Source organism: Panthera pardus, unplaced genomic scaffold, assembly GCF_024362965.1.
Source record: "Panthera pardus isolate Hobbes unplaced genomic scaffold, ASM2436296v1 HiC_scaffold_27, whole genome shotgun sequence".
Taxonomy (NCBI): domain Eukaryota; kingdom Metazoa; phylum Chordata; class Mammalia; order Carnivora; family Felidae; genus Panthera; species Panthera pardus.
In genome coordinates this window covers 86,733,584-86,756,534 of record NW_026526843.1, presented here as the reverse complement: position 1 = coordinate 86,756,534, position 22,951 = coordinate 86,733,584, and the positions used below count along the sequence as shown (strand labels likewise).

The window sequence follows — 22,951 nt, the reverse complement described above, 5'->3', positions numbered from 1 at the left end:
AGAAAAACCCATAGCTTGATGGCAAACAAAAACAAAGAAACAAACAAACAAAAAAAACAAGCAAACAACATCCAATAACAAGACCCTATATATGTGAATGTTGAGACCCAGCTAGTCCATTTCTGAGAATTACCCTCCGTGTGAGATCACACAAGCATATGGCTATTCACTCCAACATTGGTTGTCATGGCATAAAGTTGGACACTGCACAAAATACCCATCACCAAGGGACTGGCTAAATTTATTATACAGCATTCACACAATGGAATACTATGCAACTGTATAAAGAAGGATGCAGTGACTCTACTAATTTGTGTGTGATAAGAACATATATTTGTGTTCATTTATATTGGCACAGAGTCGCTCTGGCAGGGTAGTCAAGAAGTTCTACGATGAGCTATTTGTGACAGCGGGAGGATAGGCATGGGAGGAAGACTTTTCACTGTATACAGACATCTATTTTCTTTGTGCATTTCCGAACTTGTAAATGTATTGCCCATCCAAAATTTCATTCAAAAAAATTACACTTTGTCTTTTCAAAACTTGGCTTAAAAATAGCAATTAAGTTAATGGATGCTTACGATTTGTGCCAGTTTGAGTATTTTCGTAGTATTATATTTTTATCTCTTATAAATATTGGAAAGACGTTGTTAGTCTCTTTTTTAATTTTTTTTTTTTTTTAATTTGAGAGAGAGAGAGAGAGAGAGACCACCAGTGGGGGAGGGGGCAGAAGGAGAGAGAGAGAGAGAGAGAGAATCTCAAGCAGGCTCAGCATGGAACCTGATACAGGGCTGGATCCAGGACCCCGGGATCACGACCTGAGCCGAAATCAAGAGTGGGACGCTCAGCTGCTCAACCGACTGAGCCGCGTAGGGGCTAGTCTCGTTTCTTAGTCAAACATTGTTCCTGGTGGATCATTTGGTTCTTAAGCACTACTGCCACCTAGTAGCAACATCCTGAATTGCAAGCACAGTTGAATTTTTTTTTTTTTCCTAAAAAGTAAAGATACTTTTTGCAAAAGTATTTTGCCAACGAATGTTGGGAAGCATATAACGGCAAAGAGATAGTTAATGTCACACAAAATGTAACTTTATTATCTGATTTTCTCGTTGAAGATAAGCTGAACCCAGAAGTGGTAATAAAGATAAAGTATAAAAGCATGACAGGGAAAATGTTACTTTACTGCTGATAAGAAGTACATTTTTCATTGCCACACACTCACAAAGCATGGTACTTTTTGTTCAGTTTTCATGTTAAACTCCGAAACAAGAATCCAAGCAGCAATGTACATATGCCACAGAACTCACAGAGCTCTCAAAATATAAAGGTCAGATTCTTGCAACTTAACATTGGGATTTTTGCCTGAAGCGCTCAAATCGAATGAACCGCCACCGTCGTGTGGAAGAAGAAGTAAACCTCACGCTCAAACAAAGAGCAATGTTAAATCAAGTTGTCCTAACGCCATGTTGGTGGCGGGTGCATAGGGGAGAAGCGCACAGGGTCAGGGGAAGCATTCACGAAGAGGAACACGAAAATGAGGGAAATTCACATCACTCGAGAGCCCTGATTTACCGCCGTAAATTGCTTAGCGGCAATTGATGTCTGTCTTGAAGGAGCTCCTGTCACTTTTCCCAAAGTTAAACTAATTCCAATTTGCTTTCTTTCTTTTCTTTCTTTCTTTCTTTCTTTCTTTCTTCCTTCCTTCCTTCCTTCCTTCCTTTCTTTCTTTTTTTAAGCCACATAGCATCAAAAATCAAATGCTGCCCATCGAGACTGAGAACCTCGGCCTGGCCAGCGATGGATTGAATGAGAAAGCGACTCTCTTGCTGAACTCAGGAGCTCCAGGGCCGCCCCGTGCGCTGGGTACGGTCTCTGAGACACGGACTTGGCCGACGTACAGAGCCTACATTCTCATCCCTCCAATGTAGAGCCTCTGCCGGCAGGAGAGGCACGTAGGCCCGCGTGCCCGACTTTGGAGCTACCCTCCAAACGATACCAGTGGAAAAGAACAACTGGTGCCCAGATTTCCCCACCTGTCATCCTCGGGGAAATAATATAGCAGAGCTTACAGCGGGCCCAGCCTCCTGGGTGAGAGATGGTGTTGTGTCCACAGATCAGCTCACTCTTGGGCTGACCTTCTGCCTGGCAGAGGCCGGACTGCTGGTTTCACACAAGTTATTCCGGCAACAGGCTAAGACGAGCGGCCTGTGCCAAGAATGGCCTTATTCTTGCCCCGCTTGCCAGGCGAGAGAGGGCAGTGCTTGGGTATCCATATTCCCACCCGGAGGCTGTTTTCAGTATTAATAGATGCAAGTAATGCCTCCTGTGGCTCCTTTCTTTTCTTTTCTTTTTTTAAATTTTTTAAAATATTTTTTACTTATTTTTGAGAGAGAGAAAGAGACAGAGCACGAGTGGGAGAGGGGCAGGCAGAGAGGGAGACACAGAATCCACAGCAGGCTCCAGGCTCTGAGCTGTCAGCACAGAGCCCCACGCAGGGCTCAAACCCATGAACCGTGAGACCGTGACCTGAGCCAAAGTCGGATGCTTAACCGGCTGAGCCATCCAGGCGCCCCTCCTGTGGCTTCTTTGTACAAATATGTATTTAACACACATTCGTTAAGCACCTACGATGTGTCTCCTTTTGCTCTAGCAGATAACAGTTAAGGGTCGGGGGGGGGGGGGGGGGGAAATAGGGCCTATTCTGGTGCCTTCTTCCAGCTCACTGCATCTACGAGCAAAGAGGCTTGGCCTGTTGTTTCCTGGGTAATTTTTTGGACACAAGGATCAACTCTCTTAACATCTAATTCATATCTAACACGCATTGCATCATTTCTAAGAAGATTAAGTTAAACAGATAGAACATCATGACTTCGGAATGGCGTCAGTGTAACAGACAGAATGATTTGATATTTCCTATCATTTAAAACAACCCTGGCGCCAGGGTGGCTCAGTCGGTGGAGCATTCGACTTTGGCTCCGGTCATGATCTCGCGGTTCGTGAGTTCGAGCCCCATTTAGGGCTCTGTGCTGACAGCTCAGAGCCCAGAACCTGCTTCGGGTTCTGTGTCTCCCTCTCTCTCTGCCCACCCCCCCTCCACCCCCCACTCATGTTCTCTCCCTGTCTCTCAAAACTAAATAAAAACATTTAAAAAAATTTAAACAAGCCTCTCAGGCACAAGTAAGGGTAAACATGGCAGAACACACAGCCTCTCTCAAAGGAACGGCCAGAAAGAAAAAGAGAAGACTGAAGTGTGGAAGAAAGCTTGCCTTGAGAGAACGCATCACACCTAGGCTTTTCGAAAAAGAAAGAATTCTAGGTCTAATCAGAGAGTGTGAAGTGCTAAGTAACTCCTTTTCAGGAACTCCAAGAATTCCAATTGGATCTAGTCAACTAGATGCCTTGGAGAATAAGTCAGATGCCTCTTCCCAAGGCACTTAATTTATAAACTGTAAACAGCATGTTGGATTTTATAAAGCATGCCATGCGCTCAACGAATGGTTTTTGATATTATTCCCATCTGGCGGCACATCAGTAAGCAGCCAAGCAGTCAAGCCCGGGCTGACCCGGGGGCAGCGGTACTGAGGCTGGGCAACCACAAGGTCACTGGGGAGGGTGTGGCTCGCGCCCTTGTCATCTCCCCGTGTCTATTCTCCGATGGGGGGGGGGGCGGGGCGCGTGGGGTGTGAGGCCACGCCTGCCTCCACGGTGCACCTTGGGAGAGAGACGGCAACTTCTTTGCAAGTCGACCTGAGTCTTCCGGTCTGGGATGGGACTCTGTGTTCTCACAACCTGCATTCCTAGCCACGCATGGCCAAAGGCAGCAGTGGCAGTGATGGAGAGAGGAGTGGTGGGACAAGCAAGGCGCGGGGGGAGGACCACAGCCTGGGAAAAAGGCAGTAAATCACGATCCCGGAGGAACGAAGGGTGCAAAAAAGAAGGACTGGGAATAGAAGTGATTTCTGAGGATGAGTCAAGTGTCAAGTGTGTGTGTGTGTCCTTGGATTAAATAGTTTTACTGTCTGGGGAGGGACTGGTGTGGGAGGACTTGACCTTGAGACTTGACTGAAACTTAAAAATCCTGATTTTCGGGACCTCCAGAGGAGCCTCTCGTTAGTCAACCTCCCGCTTACCTACAGCTTTCAATTCTTCTTCCCCAAACCCACTGCCAGCCTGGGTTCAGTGTCCCATGCCCCAGTGTTCTGCACTCATTTGTTAGAAATATTAGATAATTATTCCACTGCATTCTGAAACCAGAAGAGCATTTTTAGAATTTTTTTTAAAAGATCATTTTTGTGTGTGAAAGAGAGAGAGAGAGAGAGAGAGAGAGAGAAACAGCATGAGTGGGGGAGGGGCAGAGAGAGAAGGGGACAGAGGATCCCAAGCAGGCTCTGTGCTGACAGAAGCGTGCCCGACATAGGGCTCGAACTCGCGAACTGCAAGATCATGACCTGAGCCAAAGTCAGACGCTCAACTGACTGGGCCACCCAGGCGCCCCTGAAACCAGAAACCCTTCCCCTCACTGGCTGTGTGATCCCGAGCAAGTCCCTTGCCTTCTCTGGGACACAGTTTTCTCATGTACAAAATGAACGGACTGCTCTAGATGTTGGTGGGGTTTTATCCATTTCCAACATCCTCCAACTCTATCCTACCTTCTCAGAGTACAGCAAGTGCTTTGGGGCTTCATTTTCCCCGAAGCAATACTACAGTAAGAAAGGGTTCCTTTCTTACTCCAGAAGTTAATGATTGCAGAAAAGTCCAAACAAGTTGTAACGTGGGGCCTGAAGCAAAACCAAAGGTCAAGCCATAAGAATTTGCCCTTTTGATGAGACCATATTGGTGGCCTGAAATAAAAATAGCCCTAAATAACCAATTGACTCAGTCCCTGAATGTACCAACTATAGTTATAAATTAGTGATATGCTGTTCATAGTAAGTGGTTGGCGAGGATATGTAACCAGTCCCCATGTCTCTTAGACTTGTCTTAAAATTTGCAGTGTTTCTTTCCAGTCTCCACCAAATGGGGAGAGGAGAAACACTGATGGCAGCCAATCATGGAAGAAATGGTGGATTTCTTTCTTTTGATGATGGTGATATAAACTGAGTTCAACCCTCCTGCACTTTTCCTACGAATGACCTTATTCCTAAACCGAGGTTGAGCCCCAGATCGGCATCCCCTGGTGGGGCCATCTGAGATACTCTGGTTCGGGATAGAAGAGGAAGATTAGTTAGAAGGGTCGTCTTCTTGGTGGATGCAAAATGAATAAGGTCCTAGCGGTCAAGAGCAAGGCACTCTGCTTGGTAAAGCATCCATAGAACCTTTATGCTAGTGGAGGTACATTCCTGAAGCCCCGGGTGGGGACTCGGATCTAAAAGAGTTGCCTTGGGGCGCCTGGGTGGCTCGGTCGGTTAAGCGTCCGACTTCGGCTCAGGTCATGATCTCACGGTCTGTGGGTTCGAGCCCCGCGTCGGGCTCTGTGCTGACAGCTCAGAGCCTGGAGCCTGTTTCAGATTCTGTGTCTCCCTCTCTCTGTGACCCTCCCCCGTTCACGCTCTGTCTCTCTCTGTCTCAAAAATAAATAAACGTTAAAAAAAAAAAAAAAAAAATTTAAAAGAGTTGCCTGTTGGTGATGGCTCTTGGATCCAGTGCTGGGCTTCTGTGGGCTTCTATAGTTTCTATGAAAAGACCCATTCTGAGTTCTTAATGGTTGATATAACTAACCGACTTTTAGAGTACAAAACCTTGCATAAATTGGAAGTGATGACGTCTGATTACCCGTGTGTGTCAAAAAGCACGATCTGGTTGAAGTCTTTTCCTCGGGGGGTTTGGATTATTTCTGTAAATCTACCACTCCACTGAAAGCTGTGGCTGATACGGTGACGAGCTGTCAGAAAATGCTTAGGGGTGGCCTTTCCACGGTGCCACGAATCAACGACCGCCCTAAACATGGAGCCCCTTTCCATCCTTCCATCAACAGGGCGTGAAAACAGGGAGAGCAGAGCGGAAGCCATAAGAGAAGCAACAGAAGAGAAAGAAGAAGGATTTTCTTTTCTTTTTTTTTTTTTTTTTTTATGTTCAAAATCTGCCACTGCTCTTTCAACGATTGCAAATAGCCCAATTTCAGAGAGGGAAGATTCCCTACATTTTACCCACTCTTTCTTCCCCTGAAGGGGGTTTCCCATGAGGGGTGAGAGTTTTGAGATACCCAACCCAGGGGACTCAGTCCTGCCAGAGCATGAAGGTCTGCTCTCCCTACGGGAAAGAAAAGGTGACCAGGTGTTCTGGGGACCCTAGTGCCGGTGCAATTCGATACTGCTGGCTTTGGTGTGGCCTTAGGAGAAGAGAGGTGACCAATGTTAGCTCAGGGTACAGGCTTCCTTTTGCCCTGGAGCCAAATGAGTATGTTGGCTTTTCTTCAAAGTATCCAGCAAAGTGTTTCCAAAGCTGCGTTTGAATCTCCTCACCCGCAACAATGATTTGGAATGATGGGTAGTGATCTCACCTAACAGCTGTAGAGCCCTTAGTTAGAAATGGGGCATAAACAATGGGACAAACTCGCTCTTCCCAGTCTCCATTCAAATGGCCTTTTCTGCCCAACGGTGGGATTTGAATACCGAATTCAATCCTCTTGTAATCCATGCAGACTTCCGTCAAAGGGGCAAGGTGAAAATACAAACACGCCCGGGTACATTTTCCTCCCATATTGCTAAGAATTCTGAACTCATTGGGCTGTGGGTTTTCCCTTTGTATTTTTGCTTTGCGTAAACTCTGCACACTTACGGCTAGCCATGACATTTGATTGTCAGTCCGCCTTGAACAATTCCGTTCTGCTGCCTTTGGATTTCCAACCTCAAAAGAAAAATCTAAATTCCGAAAAGGAGTAATTTCCCATAGTTTGAAGGAAAGAAAAAAAAATCACAGAAATGTATCAAGTCCTAAAATATCGCCTTGTGCTTTAAAAAATCGGACTTTGATTTTTCACGTCCATTTTAGGCACGTATGTGCCTACATTTCACTGAGAGCTGAGGATGGGGATATTTTTTCACTCGAAGAGTTGACCTCCTTTTCTAATGCCAAGTAAAGAAGGCAACCTCAGAGTTCAAACCCCTCTTCCTGGGGGGGGGGGGCGGGGGAGTAGGTGAAACTGAAGGAAGCTTCCTTTTCTGAAATGGTGCCATTTGAAAATGTGGGGTGGCAGATTTTGAACATCAAAAATAATCCTTCCTCCTTCTCTTTTGTTGCTTCTCCCGTGACCGGCTCCCTCCCTGCTTTTATTCCCTATTGATGGCAGGACGGAAGGGGACGCCCTGTTTAGGGCTATTGTGACATTCTGACAGTTCATCAACTTTTGTGAATGTATTAACCTGTTGCCCTTTCATTTTTAAAGGATACTGCAATTGGTTGGATCACAGTTTGAAAGGAAAAACTGGGCTTGAGCCAGGCTTTGGAAGAGAGAAAATTGTCTGAAAAATTCTTAGCTTTTGCAGAAAAACAAAAAGAGAAACACATCCACTGCAAACCTTCTAGAAACCAGTTTAAAGCTACCAGTCAGCGTTCATGTGCAGATTTTGACATGAGGGCGAAACGGACCCCAATTGGATGAATTCCTGATTCTAAGCACTGGGGATATATTGTCGACTGAAGTTACCCATTCTTTGAATTTTCTGAGTCAGCACTCTTTCTAACAAGAAAGCGGTTGTTCCAGACTGTGAACCCCATCCAGGGTGTTACATTCTGACGACTGAAAATGGGTCTAGGGGGTGTAACTCTCAGCCATCGGCACAATCGTCCTCAGAAACTCAAACGTGGGGTGTTTGTGTGTGTGTGTGTGTGTGTGTGTGTGTGTGTGTGTGAATTTGCAGCATGCAACCTGAACAGCCGAGCCAGCACTCATTTCTATACCAGCCTCTCCCGCCGCGCTGCACACGCTTGGGGGTTTCGGAAGGATTCCCCACCCTTTGTCTTCTGCCCGAATCAAACACAGAAGTTCATGGTTGCTGATCTGACTGGTGAGGAGTGGGTACTACCAGCTGGAACGTTGCCACTGGCAGGGGCAGACAGGAAAATAGAAATGCTCTTAATGTCCTCCCAAAGAAAACCTTTGATGGACAAAAGAGCGGTTGTATTTTTACCCTCTCCCTTCATGCTGCCAGGCGTCTTTAAATAGATCCTCTAGCCTAGGGACTTGTATGGAATAATTCATATTAAAACCCAAGAAGTGGCAGAGGAGGGTTCTTTCTTCTCTTTCTTTCCTCCCCCCCCCCCCCCCCACCCCTTGTCAAGCGAACAGGAAAAGACTCATTTTCATTCAGCTGTGTTAAATTTCTCCTTTTGGGTCTTTTAATGAACTTGAGCTAATTCAGAAAAGACTACGAAAACCCCCAGGAAAAGAAAAGGAATAGGAAGCTGCATCGTCGATTGCTCTTGGATACCTTTTGGTCCCAAAGACATTAGCAGCATCTTTCAAGGATGCTTTTAAACCCATCTTTGAAGGGTTTGCATGAGGCTCTTAAATGGGGATGCCTAATTGAGAAGCCCAGTGCCTTCCATTGGCAACTCATAAACCAAACGGTTGTTCTGCTGGTAGGAGAGAGAGAGAAAAAAAAAGGAAGGAAGGAAGGAAGGAAGGAAGGAAGGAAGGAAGGAAGGAAGGAAGGGAGGGAGAAAAAGTCCTCCCCATCTCCTCGGCCCCATGCATTTTTAGTTCAGCTCCGGCTAGGATCCATTTTTTCCCTCTCCCTTTCGCCCAATTGGGTTTCCAAAAGACAGTCAAGCTCGTGCTAGCCAAATGAAAAACCCTGTCTGTCCTTCTTTTTCCTTGGGAAGGGACGGCTGTGGGAAGGACGGAGAAAGGGGGCGGAGTGGGGCCTGAGGATCCAGGGAGCTTTGTTTTAAGCCACTTGTCCCCGGAACAGACAATAATCACATTTCTCTTAATGTAGGCCGAAGTGCATCCAGGCGTTCCCATAGCTGTCCACCCCCCAGCCCTGCGCCGGAGGAGATGTGCCGGGTCACTGTGATGGTATGCCTGTCCCCGCCAGCCCGGGGTCACTCCAGCCCCGCTCTCAACCGCCTGAGGGGCAGGCCGAGCCCTGCTCCTCTCTGCGAGTGGGTTCAGGCTCAAGGGCTCCAGAAGCCCCCCGATCCTAGCAGACCTCACGGGGCTGCTCTCCCCCCCAACCCTCCCCCCCACCCCCGATGGAGCCGGACCCAGGCTGTCTGGAAACTCAGGCAGGGCAAAAGAGCAAAGCTCACAATGGCAGAAGCTCCGGCGCAGGGAAAAGGGGGCGGGGTGCGAGTGGTGGAGAGCAAAAGAAAATAAAAGCCACATGCCACCCAGGAAGATTCCAGGGCGGGCGGGAAGGAGGTGGCGGAGGAAGGACTTGCAGGCAACAAGTGCCCAGACGTGGCACTGCCAGTCTAGCTGGATTCTTTTCTGAATTAGATTATGCGAAAGAAAGCGGGGAAATATATAGCCCGCCAGCTGTTCAAAGGCTTACAACCTTGCTTTTATTGTCCGGGTAAGTTGGTGAGGTGGGGCATCAGAGGAATTCCACACATACCAGCCCCGAGAAATTTTAATATGTTCCACAGTGTCATACACAAAGAGGAAATGACAGCTGATCACAGCCCAGGGCAGGCCACAGCGATCTGGGCCCTGGAGCTTACCCACCCTCACATGGCCCAGCTCTCTTCCATTGCTTTAGCACTTCGGTCATTCCACCTGCCTCCCCATCCCTTCTGCCCCTGCTTGGCCCAGCCCGGGGGGGGGGGGGGGGGGGGCTGGGGGGACGGGGAGAGGTGGCCTGGACAAAGTAGCAGGAGCGGAGTGTCATGGGAAGAGGTGAGCCTGGCCTTAGAGGCCGCTGGCCAAGAAGCTGAGGCTGGCTAGGGTGAGTCAGGCACCCCAGGGAGTCAGAGGCATTTTAATCCAACCACGGGGGCTTATCTGCTGATAAGGACCGAGAAATCAAGGACTCTGGTGATGCTGTCTTCAGGGTGTTTTTTTTTTTTTTTGTCTTCCCCCGAGTAACCTACCGAAGCCAGAAAACACAAGACTGCCTTATTTCAAAGGAACACTGCGTGTGGCTCTGCCTGGGACCTAGGCTTGGGGAATGACTTCCGGCAACTTCTTCCCAGGGGCCCCCTTGAATTTAGGCCAGACCCCAGAGGTCACTGGTTCGGATCCTGGGGGCGGGACTAGTGAGCGGTGGGAGACAGTGATAGCATCTTCCTCCGGGCATGTTTTTAATTCAGTGATTCATCCAGTGGCCCTGATGTCAGCTGCTGAGTAGGTGACTCACAGCCATCCCTGATAGAGACAACACGTGATCCTCTCCAAAGTGTGCTCAAGGGAGCAGAGAAAGGATTAACTGCCCTTTTTCCAGGCTTCCTCTACCCAGGCGGGAAAGGCCCGGGCCTTGTCAGCTTTGAGTGATGTGTACCCGAGATCCGGTGATAGAGGCCTCAGGGGAACCCCTTCGTCACAAATGGAAAGAAAACCCATTGATAAGCGACAATCATTTCACGTAAGCCTGGGTATCAGCAGATATTTGAAATAGCTCTTTGTTACAAGAAAGTCATTGACCCGTTTCCCCGTTGGCAAAGTCCATCGCAGTCCCCAAATCTAACTGCAGAGGGCATACAGGCTGAGAATGAAGGCATGGGACAATGCCTCATTCACCTTTGCATCCATCAGGACTAGCGGAATTTCTTAAAGGAATGATGGAATGAATAATTCACCAGTAAGAATAATAGCACTTGAATCCTGAGTCCTTAAGGTCTGGTAGAAATTGCCAGCCACCATTGGTGGCTATGATTCCGAGAAACTCACATTTTTCAAGGGCCCAGGAAAAACGAATGAGTTGGAAATTGTTAAATGTATTGAAAAATGATTTATTTTCCCCTTGACAGTGTCACTGGAACCCGGATTAAGATTGAAAACTCCACAGGCATGTTTCCATCTGTGGGTGTCAGCTGCTTGGTTACAGAGCCGCTCAAGAAGGCCTCGGTCAGTTGTCCCTTTACCTGAACCAAACGTACTTTAAAGTAAATGATGCAAAACTTTGCATTTTGTGTTCAGACATTCTCATACAATGGTCTGAATAACAGTAGAAGACTATTGTTTCGACTCAGCTGATGGCTCTGTTAACCGCAGTAGTTTAAAAAAATCACCATAAAATTGCATAGCAATAGAACCCATAGTATCGTTTCAGGCTTTCTCAAACGGCGAATAGCCCAAAGTTGTAAATGAACTCATTCAGAAGCTGCATTTCCACTCAGCAATGCCCGGGAGGCTAGTTATTAGAGAAGATCAGGCAAGTTCCCCATAAACTGAATAGGACCCTAAAGTTCACTTTCAGAAGCCAGACTGGCGAGAAGGAAATGGGCAGATATTTGCATTTGGTCTAAGGACACACTCGAGAAGCATTCTGCAGTCCCCGCTGTATGTGGCTGACACCCACAGCCGACACTGTATTGCAGGCGTCTCCACATTTTCAAATATACCAGGTACTTAACGTTACATGTCGGAGCAGTTTGCCGTAGCCAGCTCCTTGTAAATTAAAATACACGAATATTAGAAACGAAGAGACGGTTTCACAGCATCCATATCTGTTATTACTGACAGTTACAAAGGGCAAGGGAGTGGGACTCCCATCTCGCCAGAGAGCTTCCTTTGCTGCACCTGAATCTCACTGGAGAAGGGAGTCTACTCTTCTTGCAGGTTTATCTGGGCTCGTGAATTACAATGAGCCTCAGTTACAACGCGTTCTGAGTCATTAACATTCTGTACACAAACTTCCCGTCCCTCAAGAAAGAGTTATGCCCAGGCCTCCTACAGCCCAATTGTTCATTTAAAGAGAGAACTTGTATTCAGGAGCTCGAAAGAACCCTCCGAATATTCCTCAGGTGTCTGTAGGAGTCATTCCTACAGGTCCCGGTCCCTGCGCTGGTGGGAGCATCCTTCCTCGGTCACCGCTCGGACAGTGTAGCATCGGTCGAGCCGCAGGGACAAGCTGACTACTAAAAATAACCCTTTGCGATAAGGCCAAGGCAAACAGCATGCATTTCCTTGGACTTTTTGCCCAATCAAAATCCTATAGTAAACCCGTCCTTCTCTCTCCCCGGCGCTCCTGACTGCGTCTACGGAAAGCGAAGTCCTTGCACATTGGGAGGAGAGTGCAAAGGAACAGGATTCCTGCAAAGCGTGACAGAGAAAGCTAGAAATAAATGTTGCCTATTGTTTGAAGTCATTCTAAGCACTCCGGCGGAGCCCTGGCAGGAGATCAGCAGCATACAGAAGTAGTAATAAAAGTAAACAGTGCGCTTTTAAACTCGGAGGGTTGCCCGCCTTCATAGTGCCCCCATTGTAACAGGGATGAGGGCGGTGGGGAAGATACTGGGGCTCCAGGAATCCATGTCGCCCAATGCTCCTTCCCAGCCTCCTTTCACCGGGTCAGATATAAGAACCATTACAAAGTTCCATCGAACTACGCAGAGAGTTCGAAAATAAAATCTCTTTCGGTCAAACCCAAAGGGATTTTCCAGCAGCCTCTCCGAGAGGCTCCCCGGCTCTGTCACAGACTTCAAAGACCCGTTCATTTAAAAAAAAAAAAAAAAAAAAAAACCCACAATGCTAGCATGCTACCGATTAATGCAAATTCAAGTAATGCAAATTTAAGTGGTATTTAAAGTTTGTCTCTTTGTCTGAGAGGAGGATGAAATGGTCGGTTTGGAAAGAAGCAATTTCCTAGGCAAGCCGTCAGCGTTTGTTTTTCCTGCTTACCTTGGGGGAAACGTAGGGCTCCTTTCTTCTCAGACTTTTCTGAGAGCTAGAAAGAGGTCCTGTTACTTCCAAATGCTTTTGTTCTTCTGTCCCTCTGTCACATGGCTTGCCTTTTATATTTGCAACACACAAAAGTTAGGACTGTTGTTTAAGCGACACAGGGAGAGAGAGAGGGAGAGGGAGAGGGAGAGAGAGAGAGAGAATGTCAAATGGAAAAGTGCCATTGCAGTCATATATCAATCAGGCGTGCGGCCGCAGCAGCGCACTAGCAAATGAGAATGCCACGGAAATGTGAGGCGCTCCTTATCGGGGACTCGGCCACTGCCCACCGCTCGGCTCCCTTCCACGGAGCATCTTACGATGGGATGGGAACGACACAGAAGAACAAGGGCAAGGGCGAGGAAGTTTCCTCCCCCCACCCCCACCCGCCTTTTGGAATAACAAGAGGCTGAATGAATATTCTGGGTTTAATTCTTTGGCAAGCATGCCCTGGAGATGGGCAGTCCGCAGGGAAGAGTCGTAGTTTTGGAAATACAGGGACGGTGGCATTCTGTTTAACGATTCAGCAGCTGCCCGAGATGAAGTTGAGATTCTAAGTATAAGGGAGGAGGGGGACGGGAATCAGAACGACTTCTCAGGCGATGCTGTAGAAGCAAGTGCAAAACGCTGCCCCGTTTCATCACGATGTGTGTGGGTGGCGAGAGCTCTTTTCTGAGTTGTTCATCCATTACATGATTTCTAGCAGCGTGTACATGATGAAATCCACAAGGGCACGTTAATAAGTGCCTTCATCTGCATCACTTAGAATAAAACTCTCCATATGGTTTTGAAACAATGAGAAAGTGCAGCCCTTGGCTCCTGGGAATATAGGAGTGTGAAACTAACAGGTAACTCTCCATACGATTTTGAAACCATGAGGAAGTGCAGTCCCTGGCTCCTTGGAATAGAGGAGTGTGAAACTAATAGGTAAGGCCGACTCACCAGCGAAACAGCTAGTTTTGTAACAAAAGTGGCAAAGGTCACTATGTGTGGGCGCTAAGTGCTTGCTAGCTGGATAACGCTGTTTAGGAGCTGTGAAAAGACAAAGGGGAATATTTCCTTCAAAAGCTTAAAATTAAGACAGAAAACCATGAAGCAATTTTTGTGGAGAACACAAAGAACCATTGAACCATTTATGCCTTATTTTATGTCACACGGACACAGCCCCAGAATGATTTTTTTTAAAATAACCCTGATGAAGAATTAAACTGAGAATATTTTTAAAATGGCATTTCACGGAAGAGTAAATGTATCATAAAACTGAAGAAGAAATTTCTCTTGGGAGGTCCATAGGGTTGTTGATGCCGAAACTGTCATGTTCATTTGTTCATTAATAAATTGATGATCACGTCATTACTTTTCCACAGAACTTTTGCTCTAAACAGTCATTGATGTTTACAAGAGGTGTCTTCAAATGTTCAGTTATACCTCTACCTTTTTGAGAAGAAGCCTTTCCTTTTGCCCCATCAGCAAAACTCTGTCTACCTGGGACCTGCCAGTTACAAACAGAATCCACCTACAAGGCCGAAGGAGAAATGACAAGTTCAAAGCCTTGCAAGAAAACCGGGCACTAGGGCCGATGATGATACTGGCCAAATGTCTTAAAAGCAGAAGATCAAAAAAGCAAATGGAAATTGGGCCTTAAAAATGGAAACAATCTGAAAGGGAAAATGACTTGTAGCTGAGTAAGAGCCATGGAAATAGTCATGAACACATTTTCTGGCTCAGTTCTCTGGGTCAGATCGGGAGGGAGGATGAACTCTTTGGCCACCAACACGTTCAAATATCACAGCTTGACGCCCATCCACCTTTGTTCATTTCTCTTAAATAAATACCTTGTGGCTTTCCCAACGTGTGGTCACCACTCCGCCCTACTATCTGTTTCCTCTGGGTTTCTCAGAGTTTATCTGCTCTGAAGGGACGTGAAGAGGTGTATGGTCCTTCCCGGTTGGAATTTTCCAGCCTTGTACAACCTGCCCTTCTGCAAGAGCACCACAGAGAAGTGTAAAGATCGCAAACACATTGACTGCTTGGCCACAGAAGACCGGCTCTCTCCCAGATGGAGCCCCACTGCTTCCTCCAGCCGTTTATTCTGTCAGGGGTGGCGAAGAATACCATCTGCTCCCTTCTCAAGAGAAAGGCTTCGCCTCCGCCCATTGGGCTCCAGAAGACCCGTTTCCGAGCCTATCAATAGGCATCTGGCGACAGGAACTCTTTTTTTCTCACATCGTGCTTTTCAGAAAGGTCGCTGTGCCACGTATGGTTACTTTACTGGCTTGTTGTAAACATTGCTGAGGAAGAAGGGTTCCCTTTAAATTTCCACCCATGCCAAAAGGGATGAAAATACTCCTGCTGCGATTTCACATGCACTCGGGGTTCTGAGAAGGAGGTGTCTATCAGCTGGATGGGAAATCTTTTAAGGGCTCGCTTCTGAGCCTTTGTTTTCTGGTGCTGCTTTCAGGTTCTCTCTCTCTCTCTCTCTTTCTTGGGAGCTCTCGTGGGTATTTACTGGAGCCGCCGAGCATCCAAACACCTGGAAAGGGATGGGTAATCCCAAGACAGGTCCTGCCTCCTCCCTGCAGAATCTGAAGGGAGGAGGTATTTCCTCTCCCCTCTTTGGGCAGCTGGAGAGCCAGGTGGATGCGCCATCCAGGAGGAGTGGCCAACACATGCAGACATTCAAAGGTTATTCTCCATGGTTGTTCTGGAATGGAGAGCCCGGAGGATACAACAGCCAATGTCAGGGGCGACAGAGCCCAGCCACGTGAGGTGGCTCTCCTGGGCACACAGGGTCCAAGAAGGCATCCTTAGCAATTTGCTCTTTTTGGCTACATCGGTATTCACAATTTTATGAGCCTGGATCTCCAGCTTTCCACGTGATTCTGTGAACGGTACCCCCCATCACCATACCCACCAAGATCCTGCCAATAAATTCCTTTCTGCTTTAATTAGCAAGAAACAGTTTTTGAGATGGGCGACCTGGTGTCCTGACCTGAGCATTCAATTTTCCAAATTTAGGCAAACCAACACCATTAGCATACAGATGGAAATGTAGCCTTTACTTCTTCTTAGCCACTTCCCCAAATAAAAAAATGGTTTCCGATTCACTGACCGTCTACTATAGTCTCTGTTATAAAATTTCAAATGTAGAAAATTCCCAGCAAGACCCGTAGTTCTTATATATCAATACTTATCGAGGTACCCACCGAGAGCCAATAACATTTCATATCATATCTACATGGATAAAGATAGGAGTGTGCGAGTGTGTGTGTGTGTGTGTGTATGTAAAATCCAGACATACCAGCATAATCTGCTAGTCACAGTTTTTAATTCTCCATGAGAATACTAATCTTTACCATCCTCATGAATAGGATAGTATTCATTCAAAAATACCTATCCATAATAATAACAACAACTATTTAATGCTTTTTTACTGTCTGCTGGGCTCTGAGCGAAATATTCTATACGTATGGTCTCTTTCAGAGAGATACACAACAGTCCTGTAAGGTGAATACTCTTATTCTCTTTTATACTAAGGCTTTTTCTCAAGCTTATTTATTTTTGAGAGAGTGAGACAGAGAGTGTGCATGAGTGGGGGAGGGGCAGAGAAAGAGGGAGAGAGAGAGTCCCAAGCAGGCTCACGCGGTGCCAGCATGGAGCCTGACGGATGGGGCTCGAACCCACGAACCGTGAGACCAGGACCTGGTGTCACCAAAAACCTCAAACTCTTTCCACTTCTGTCGTGCTCACTGTTCTTGGCTTCTGTTCCCTGGCAGGTTAATTCGTGAATCCAAGATAACCGGTGGGGACTCTAGAAATCGCCTCTCGATTCAGGGATCAAGAGGGAAGGAGGAAAGAGCTTGCTCTATGCCTACTTCTTAGTGATCAAAGAGGTTGACCAGTAGGTGGGTAGATTGCCGGTAGCCTCTGCCACAGGGAGAGCCACCCTATATACCTCGGAGTGTGACGTGTGCTATGAGGCAAACAAAACAGTAATGAGATAAAGAGTAAGTGAAGTAGCCCAGGAAGAGGGCTGAATTAATGGGGTGAGCAGAGTTGGGCACCCCGTGGAGGTGGCATTTGAATGTAAATGCTAAGAGCAAACTTGGGAAGCAGAAATGCCAAGGTGGCTGGAAAGAGGGAGAGGGACAAGTGATAGGAGCTGGGCCGGACATGAAAACAGCAGTCTTATACGTCACATAAAGTTTTAGGGGCGCCTGGGTGGCTCGGTCGGTTAAGCGTCCAACTTCAGCTCAGGTCATGATCTCACGGTCCGTGAGTTCGAGCCCCGCATCGGGCTCTGTGCTGACCGCTCAGAGCCTGGAGCCTGCTTCAGATTCTGTGTCTCCCTCTCTCTCTACCCCTCCCCTGTTCATGCTCTGTCTCTCTCTGTCTCAAAAATAAATAAACGTTAAAAAAATAAAATAAAATAAAATAAAATAAAATAAAATAAAATAAAATAAAATAAAATAAAGTTTTATTGGCCAGTGGAGAGAGTTTGGGTCTTCCTATCGGTCGAATTGTGTCCCCTCCGAAAACCATCCGTTGCAGGCCTAACCTCCAGTACCTCGGAACATGACCTTATTTAGAAATGGGGTCTTTAGGGGCATGGGGGTGGCTCAGTCGGTTGAGCGTCTGACCTCGGCTCGGGTCATGATCTCACAGTTTGTGAGTTCGAGCCCCACATCGGGCTCTCTGCTGTCAGTGCAGAGCCTTCTTCAGATCCTCTGTCCCCACTCTCTCTGCCCCTCCCCTGCTCACTCTCTGTCTCTCTCAAAATAAATAAATAGGCTTGAAAAAAAGAAATAGGATCTTTACAGGGATGACCAAATTACCATGAGGTCCCAAGGGTGGGCCCTAACCTGATATGGCTGATGTCCTTATGAGAAGGGGAATCTTAGACATAGAGACAGACACGGACAGAGGGAAGATGAGGTGAAGACATACAGGGAGAAGATGGTCGTGTGACTAGAGTGATGGATTCACAAGCCAAGGAAGGCCGAAGGTTGCTGACGAACGATAGGAGATAGAAGACACAAGGAAGGCTTCTTCCCTAAGGCCATCAGAGAAAACACAGCCCTGTTGCCATCTTGGTTTCTGGCCTCAAGAGCTGTGATGCAATACCGTTCTGTTGTCTAACACCGCACAGTTTTTGATACACTGATAGAGGAAATTAACACAATTTTGTTTGCCATCGGATAGGAACGCACTGATGAGTGTAAAGCAATCATTCACATTTTTGGAAGCTCACTCTGCCTCATATGTAGGTGGGTCATGGGCAGATGAGGCGGGAAGGGCAGAGGGCAACAAGAGAGGTCACTGAACTCTCCCAGGCAAGAGAAGGCAGTTGCTGGTACTAAGGTCGAAGCAGAGCAGGTGAAGTGAAGCGGACAGATTTGGGAGGTATTTTGGGGGGTGAATGATACAAGACTTGCCTCTGAATGAAATGTGGAAGGTGCCAAAAAGAGAAGAACCCAGAGCGATTCCTTTCCCAGGGCAGACGGAGGGAAGCACAGGTTTGGTGAGGGGCAGGGTTTGGAATCATTACATTCAGTCTGGCACAGGTTCAGTTGGACATTCTCGGAAGATATCCACGTTGGAAAGGTAGAGAAGATGGTGCGATACACAAGCCTGAATTTCAGGGACAATTTCAGAGCTAGCACTATGTATATTTCAAGGATATCAACCTATGCAAGGTATTTTTAAAGCTATATGGCTGATTGAGATCACCGAGGGAGATAATCCAGCTAAAGGCTAGGAACTAGGATGGAGCCCTGAGCTCCCCTCCAGTGACGGAGATCGAAAAGAAGAGCCAGAGATGTAGGAGGAAAACCAGGAGAGTGGGTTGTCATCAGAAAACAAATGATACGGGGCGCCTGGGTGGCTCAGTCGGTTAAGCATCTGACTTCGGCTCAGGTCATGATCTCACGGTCTGTGGGTTATGAGCCCCGCATCGGGCTCTGTGCTGAGAGCTCAGAGCCTGGAGCCTGCTTCAGATTCTGTGTGTCTCTCTCTCTCTCTGCCCCTTCCCTGTTCATGCTCTGTCTCTCTCTGTCTCAAAAATAAATAAACGTTAAAAAAAAAAAAATGATAGTTTTGTTTTTGTTTTTTAAACACTGAAAGCTGTTGCCTAAGACGGAGAAAGGAAATGATGGCACTGTGCTTCTCAACTTCAGAATAGACAAGAGCTTTAAAAATGCTAATGCCCGGGCCTCACTCAGGCTAATTAAAACAGGCTCTTGGGGCACCCGGGTGGCTCAGTGGGTTGAGTGCCCGACTCATGATTTCAGCTCAGGTCACGATCTCACGGTTCATGAATTTGAGCCCTGCATTGGGTTCTGCGCTGATGGCACAGAGCTGCTTGGGATTGTTTCTCCCTCTCTCTCTGTCCTTCCCCTGCTCTCTCTCTCTCTCTCTCTCTCAAAATATATAAATAAACATTCTCTTTTTATTTTAGAGAGAGAGAGAGAGAGAGAGCGAGAGAGCAAGAGCATGTGTGCACATGAGCAGAGAATGGGGCAGAGGGAGAGAGAGAGAGAGAGAGAGGGAGAGAATCTTAAACAGGCTCCATGCTCAGTGAGGAGCCCAATGCAGGGCTTGATCCCACGACCCTGGCATCATGACCTGAGCTGAAATCAAGAGTCGGACACACAACCCACTGAACCACCCAGGCTCCCCAATAAATAAACATTAAAAAAACACAGGGTTTTTAAAGGTGGAGACAGGGCATCTGGTATTTTAAAAAGCTCTCTTTGGTTTCTCAAGAAATTACAAATAGAACTGCCATATGATCCACTCCTGGGTATATATCCACAGGAAATGAAAATGCGGGATATTGAAGAGGTATATGTACCCCTGTGTTCAACGTAGCATTATTCACAATAGCCAAGATATGGAAACAACCTGTGTCCGCCAACAGATGAATGGATAAAGAAGATGTGAGACACACACACACACACACACACACACACACACAGGAATATTATTTGGCCACAAAAAATAAGGAAATCCTACCATTTGCAACAACTTGGATGGACCATGAGGGTATTATGCTAAGTGAAATAAATCACACAGAGAAAGACAAATACCGTATGATCTCCCTTACATGTAGAATCTAAAAAAGCAGAACCCTTAGAAACAGAAAGTGGAGGTGGTTACCAAAACTGGAGGTGTGAAAAAAAAGAATAAGAAGACAAGGAATAAAAAATACATTAATTAAAATAAAGGTTCCCTTAGAGCATCAAAAGCACAGTCCATCAAATAATCAACTGATAAGCTGGACTTCATTAAAACAAAGACTGCTCTGTGAAAGACCATGTTAAGAGGATGAAGAGAAAAGCCACAGACTTGGAGAAAACATTTGCGAAAGACATCAGATCTGTGAAGAATGCTGAAACTCAAAATAAGAAAATGAACAAACTGATGAAAAAATGGGCAAAATACCTGAACAGACACTTCACCATAGAAGAAGGCAGAAAAGCAAATGAAAAGATGCTTCACATCATATGTCATTAGGGAAATGCAAATTAAAACGACAGTGAGGGGCGCCTGGGGGGCTCAGTCGGTTGAGCAGCCGACTTCAGCTCAGGTCACGATCTCACGGTCCGTGAGTTCGAGCCTCGCGTCGTGCCCTGCGCTGACAGCTCGGAGCCTGGAGCCTGTTTCGGATTCTGTGTCTCCCTCTCTCTCTGCCCCTCCCCTGCTCATGCTCGGTCTCTGTCTCAAAAATGAACAAACAAAAAACAAAAACAAAAACAAAAACGACGGTGAGCTACTAACCACATGCCTATTAGAATGGCCAAAATCCAGAACAACGACAACACCAAACACAGGCGAGGATGTGGAGCAACAGGAACTCTCATTCATTGTGGGTGGAAATGCAAAACAGTACAACCACTTTGGAAGACAATTTGGCAGTTTCTTGCAAAAGTAAACATACTCTAACCATATGATCCAGCAGTTGTGCTCCTTAGTATTTACCCAAAAGGGTTGAAAACTATACCATACAAAAACCTGCACGTGGATATTCATAGCAGCTTTATTCATAAGTGCCCCAACTTGGAAACAACCAAGCTGTTTTCGGTAGGTGAACAGATCAATAAACTCCTGTACATCCAGACAGTGGAATACTATTCAGTGCTAAAAGGGAATAAGCTATCCAGCCATGACAAGACAGAAAAGAATCCTGAATGCATATTACTCTCCAATTGTATATGTCAATAATACCTCAATAAAGCCTACATTCGTGGAAAATGCACATTCCTACGTGAAAGAAGCCAATCCGAGAGGCTACCTACCATATGATTCCAATGATATGGCATTCTTGAAAACGCAAAACTATGGAGACGGTAAAGTGATCAGTGTTGGCCAGGGGTTGGTGTGGGTAAGGAATGAATAGGCCAAACATGGAGAATTTTTAGTACGGTGAAAATAGTCTGCAAGATATCGTAATGATGGATAGATGTCATAATACGTTTGTCCAAACCCATAGAATGTCCAGCACCAAGAGTGAGCCTTAATGTAAGCTATATGGACTTTGGGTGATAATGATGTCAATGTAGGTTCATCAGTTGTGACAAATGTACCAGTCTGGTGTGAAATGTTGATATTGGGAGAGGGTGTGTGTGCATGGGGAGGGGAGACAGGGGAAACACGGGAACTCTCTGTACTTTCCGCTCAATTTTTTTTGTGGACTTAAGTCTACTCTGAAAAATAAAGTCTATGTAAAAAAAACCAACAACATAGCACACCCTCTTTCTCCCCCCACCCACCGCATGAAATGTTACCCAATTAAGCAGACAGCCTCGAGGGGCAGGGGGAAACTCCCCAGGCAATTCTAAAGCACAATCAGAATTAAGAACCAGTCTTTAACCATTATAAAAATACCCAGTCAATTCAATGAGCAATTTCACAATGTAAATTCAAGCTAATGAACCACTGCATATGTACTAATTTTAGTGAATAATCTCTTTTGGCACGGTTTTCACCATTTTATGAGAATCTTCAAAGCATTGAGAGGATATCTTTTTCATACAGCATACTGTACATCTCATCAAAGCATAAATCAGGGCAATCTTCAGTTTATAAAAAGATGACGAAAGAAAAAAGACTCTCAGCCCTAAATTCAAGCACCTTTTGAACTTTATAAAAAGTGATTTAAGAGCCACATTGTTAGTGCAATAAGAAAACTAAGATTTTTATCTAGCCCTTTTCTTTTTAAATACATTCTTCTATCTGCGAGTTACTCCAGAAAGATAGTGAACAATCATTTTATACACACAATTAGAAATGCAAAGATTCAAAGCAGTCCGAAGAACATTTGAGAAAGAAAAAAAAAAAAAAAGGACATATTTAGGGGGGAAACAAATCCTCTAACAAAATGTGTCAGCTTGCTAATAAGCTCTTCCTTATTTAGGAGAGAAATAGAACTCAAATCATCAGTTAGTACTATGCCACACTACTGGGCATGGGGTGCTTCATACTAGCGGTAAGGACCCCGATATCCATTTTATTTCAAAGGTCTTAGTCCTCACTCCACAGGAGCCTTCAATAATATCGGACACAAACGAGCCACTCTTCCTTCAAATTTTTCTTCCCTGGCATCCTTTTCTTTCATGGCCTCAATGCTCTTCACTAACACCCACCTGAATGATTTATCTAGTTCATGGTTCCTACATCACCTCCACGTCGATCTCTGTTCTCAGCCTGGTTTCCGAACTTCAGAACAGGAATTGCCACTTATTCCTGAGAAAACGCCATTTAAATCTCCCATGGGCACCTCTCACCGGGATACCAAGTGCAACTGATTATCCTCTAAGTCTCCACCATTATCTGCACCCTTAACTCAATTGCACCACGGATGCCCCAGCCTGGCAAATCTCATTAGCTCAGCAATTTGGGCAGAGTCGTTAAACTCCTTACAACCTCAGTTACTTCATCTGTTTTATGGGTAAAGAAAACCAATTTACGAGGCTCGGCGTGAAGGTTATTTGAGGCATTGAGCTGACATGATTTCAAAGATTATCGCTGTGTGTTGTTACCCTGCTGGAGAACGCCAACGGAAATGGTGAACTCAGCCCCAGCTACAAACAGGCCCAAGGTCTTCGACTCCCATGTTAAGATGCCTAT

General features: G+C 46.2%; 1 protein-coding gene across 3 annotated transcripts in view; it reads right to left on the bottom strand.

The window, feature by feature from the left end:
* NDP (norrin cystine knot growth factor NDP) overlaps positions 1-22,951 on the bottom strand; it is a 52,229-nt gene that overhangs the window by 13,655 nt on the left and 15,623 nt on the right. Inside the window, exon 1 of one of the 3 annotated variants that reach the window (XM_019417336.2) lies at positions 12,785-13,199. The exons of the other annotated variants lie outside the window; for them this stretch is intronic. The gene's annotated coding sequence lies outside the window, so the exon portion shown is untranslated. Of the gene's footprint in view, positions 1-12,784; positions 13,200-22,951 lie in introns of those variants that run through there. 3 annotated transcript variants of the gene reach the window in all.